This window comes from Nilaparvata lugens, chromosome 1, assembly GCF_014356525.2.
Source record: "Nilaparvata lugens isolate BPH chromosome 1, ASM1435652v1, whole genome shotgun sequence".
Classification (NCBI taxonomy): domain Eukaryota; kingdom Metazoa; phylum Arthropoda; class Insecta; order Hemiptera; family Delphacidae; genus Nilaparvata; species Nilaparvata lugens.
In genome coordinates, this window is record NC_052504.1 from 87567371 (window position 1) to 87571108 (window position 3738).

The following is a 3738-nucleotide window of genomic DNA, read 5'->3' on the forward strand; positions in this document are numbered from 1 at the left end:
GATCCTCTCAAATTTATAATGATGGTAATCCAGTAACTCCAGAGTCTGGCGCAAATTTATCAAAGTTTCTAATGACTAAAATAGAATACCGTAACTTTAAATGAATTTCTGACAATAATGACCAAATCTTTGGTCAGTTCCTCTCAAATCATAATGATGGTAATCCAGTATCTCCAGAGTCTGTTGCAAATTTATCAAATATCCTGATGACTAGAATAGAATACCGAGTTTTCAAATAAATTTGTGACAAATAATTATGATTTTTTTGTTCTATCAGTAACAATAGGGTACCACTACACACCACAATGTTCAAACGGAAAGCAGGGCTTTATCTGGAAGTAAGCAGCAGAATAATGAAAGAGAAAACGAGGATTTTCTCTCGGATTACACAGCAGCAGGCTGTAGTGGACTAATCCGAAGAATACTTGGATGAACAACAATAGAAATACCCGAAATCGCGTTTTGTTTGTGCAACAAGAGCGAAAATCGCTTCCGGTTTGCGAATTTTTATTTTCAACGCACACGCACGCACATGGGTGCGCGGCCGCTCGATACACAACCGTCCTGCAGCCTTTGTAACGCCCCGATGGACAAAAAGCATCCATCCAACTCATTTATTTATGTTGAAATCTCACAATACAGGTTTCTCTTTGATATCTCAAAAGCTTCTTGCAGCACTAGGAGAATGCTATCTATGATCATGTAGAATGGAGAATTTTATACGTTATATATGGTAAGCTATAAACAAAATAATGTAATAAAAGTCCTGAAAGATGTCCGGAACAGTATTTTTGAACATCCATTTTGATCAATCATTCAACTATTTACAAAGATACAAATTTCTGAAAGATAACACAGGATACATCCGAAAACGATTTCTAATCAAAACCATAGAGAAAAATAGCATAAGTTATCATAGCTAGCATACAAAGCCGATTCAATCATTTCTCTATGATATCAAAACTATGACTAGATTCATTTGAGAAAATTCAGAATCCTTCATGAATAGCGCAACCACTTCCAATTCCACCAATGGTGAATAACTTTATAGAAGTCACGTTTCGAAATGAGAAATGATAGATCGAACAGTTCGAGGTGAATCGTTTTATAGAAGTCATGTTTCGAAATGAGAAATGATAGATCGAACAGTTCGAGGTGAATCGTTTTATAGAAGTCATGTTTCGAAATGAGAAATGATAGATCAAACAGTTTGAGGTGAATCGCTTTATAGAGGTCATGTTTCAAAATGAGAAATGATAGATCAAACAGTTTGAGGTGAATCGCTTTATAGAAGTCATGTTTCGAAATGAGAAATGATAGATCGAACAGTTTGAGGTGAATCGCTTATAGAAGTCATGTTTCGAAATGAGAAATGATAGATCGAACAGTTTGAGGTGAATCGCTTTATAGAAGTCATGTTTCGAAATGAGAAATGATAGATCGAACAGTTTGAGGTGAATCGCTTTATAGAAGTCATGTTTCGAAATGAGAAATGATAGATCAAACAGTTTGAGGTGAATCGCTTTATAGAGGTCATGTTTCGAAATGAGAAATGATAGATCAAACAGTTTGAGGTGAATCGCTTTATAGATCTCATGTTTCGAAATGAGAAATGATAGATCGAACGGTTTGAGGTGAATCGCTCTATAGAAGTCATGTTTCGAAATGAGAAATGATAGATCGAACAGTTTGAGGTGAATCGCTTTATAGAGGTCATGTTTCGAAATGAGAAATGATAGATCGAACAGTTTGAGGTGAATCGCTTTATAGAAGTCATGTTTCGAAATGAGAAGTGATAGATCAAACAGTTTGAGGTGAATCGCTTTATGGAATTCATGTTTCGAAATGAGAAGTTATAGATCAAACAGTTTGAGGTGAATCGCTTTATAGAGGTCATGTTTCAAAATGAGAAATGATAGATCGAACAGTTTGAGGTGAATCGCTTTATAGAAGTCATGTTTCGAAATGAGAAATGATAGATCGAACAGTTTGAGGTGAATCGCTTTATAGAAGTCATGTTTCGAAATGAGAATGATAGATCGAACATTGAGGTGAATCGCTTTATAGAGGTCATGTTTCGAAATGAGAATGATAGATCGAACAGTTTGAGGTGAATCGCTTTATAGAAGTCATGTTTCGAAATGAGAAGTGATAGATCAAACAGTTTGAGGTGAATCGCTTTATGGAATTCATGTTTCGAAATGAGAAGTTATAGATCAAACAGTTTGAGGTGAATCGCTTTATAGAGGTCATGTTTCAAAATGAGAAATGATAGATCGAACAGTTTGAGGTGAATCGCTTTATAGAAGTCATGTTTCGAAATGAGAAATGATAGATCGAACAGTTTGAGGTGAATCGCTTTATAGAAGTCATGTTTCGAAATGAGAAATGATAGATCGAACAGTTTGAGGTGAATCGCTTTATAGAGGTCATGTTTCGAAATGAGAAATGATAGATCGACAGTTTGAGGTGATCGCTTTATAGAAGTCATGTTTCGAAATGAGAAATGATAGATCGAACAGTTTGAGGTGAATCGCTCTATAGAAGTCATGTTTCGAAATGAGAAATGATAGATCAAACAGTTTGAGGTGAATCGCTTTATAGAGGTCATGTTTCGAAATGAGAAATGATAGATGTTATTAAATTGTGATAATTCATGAGCAGAAGGTAAATTTCTCCATAAAGGATGGAACATGTCTTGAAAGTACGATTTGAAACTTCACTGTACAATATTGTCTTCAACGTAATTGTGCATATCAATCCATCATCGCGTATTACTCAAAAAGGCTTATCTCTAATCGAAATCATAGGTTCAATGATGGATGTTATACCACTTTAATAGAAAATTATATCTATTCCCATTCTCCACAACACTCTCTCGGTTTTCACTGGAGATTAATAATAATTGTCTATCAAAAAATAGTATTCTCCCGTTATTTTCGATAATAACTGCTATATTATGATGGCAAAACAGTTCCAACGAAAACTGGCTGAATCAATTTCTATTTCAAGGACTTTCATTCAAGTGAATTATATCATAAATGGTGCAATTCTGTTAGTTCATTGAGTAGGTTATAAATATCATCAAAAGTATTCAAGTAGGTTTCAATATCATCAACATTGGAGTTTAACATTCTTAATTGAATATCATTATTCTCAACATAAGTTGAGAATCAGGATATAGTGTCATCAATGATAGGTGATTGAGTAGGATAAAATACACATGATATCATCAAAAATATTCAAGTAGTTATAATATAATCAAAATGGGAGTTTCACATTCTTAATAGTTGGATATCATTTTTCTCAACATGAGTTGAGAATCAGGATATAGTGTCATCAACATTAGGTGATTGAGTAGGATATAAACACATAATATCATCAAGAAGTATTCAAGTATTATAATAATATGATCAACATAGGAGTTTTACATTCTTAATAATTGGATATCATTTTTCTCAACATGAGTTGAGAATCAGGATATAGTGTCATCAACATTAGGTGATTGAGCAGGATATTAAACACATAATATCATCAAAAAGTATTCAAATAGTTATAATACTATCAAAGTAAGAGTAGTATAAGTTGAGAGTTAGTCCTATAGTGTCATGAACATATATGATGATTCAGAAATCAACATGACTCATCTTTAATCTTTGAAGATATTACAATGTTGTATGAAAATCAACATCCGCAATGCTTGAAAATACTTTTAATTTATTTCTTATCTTTTATAGG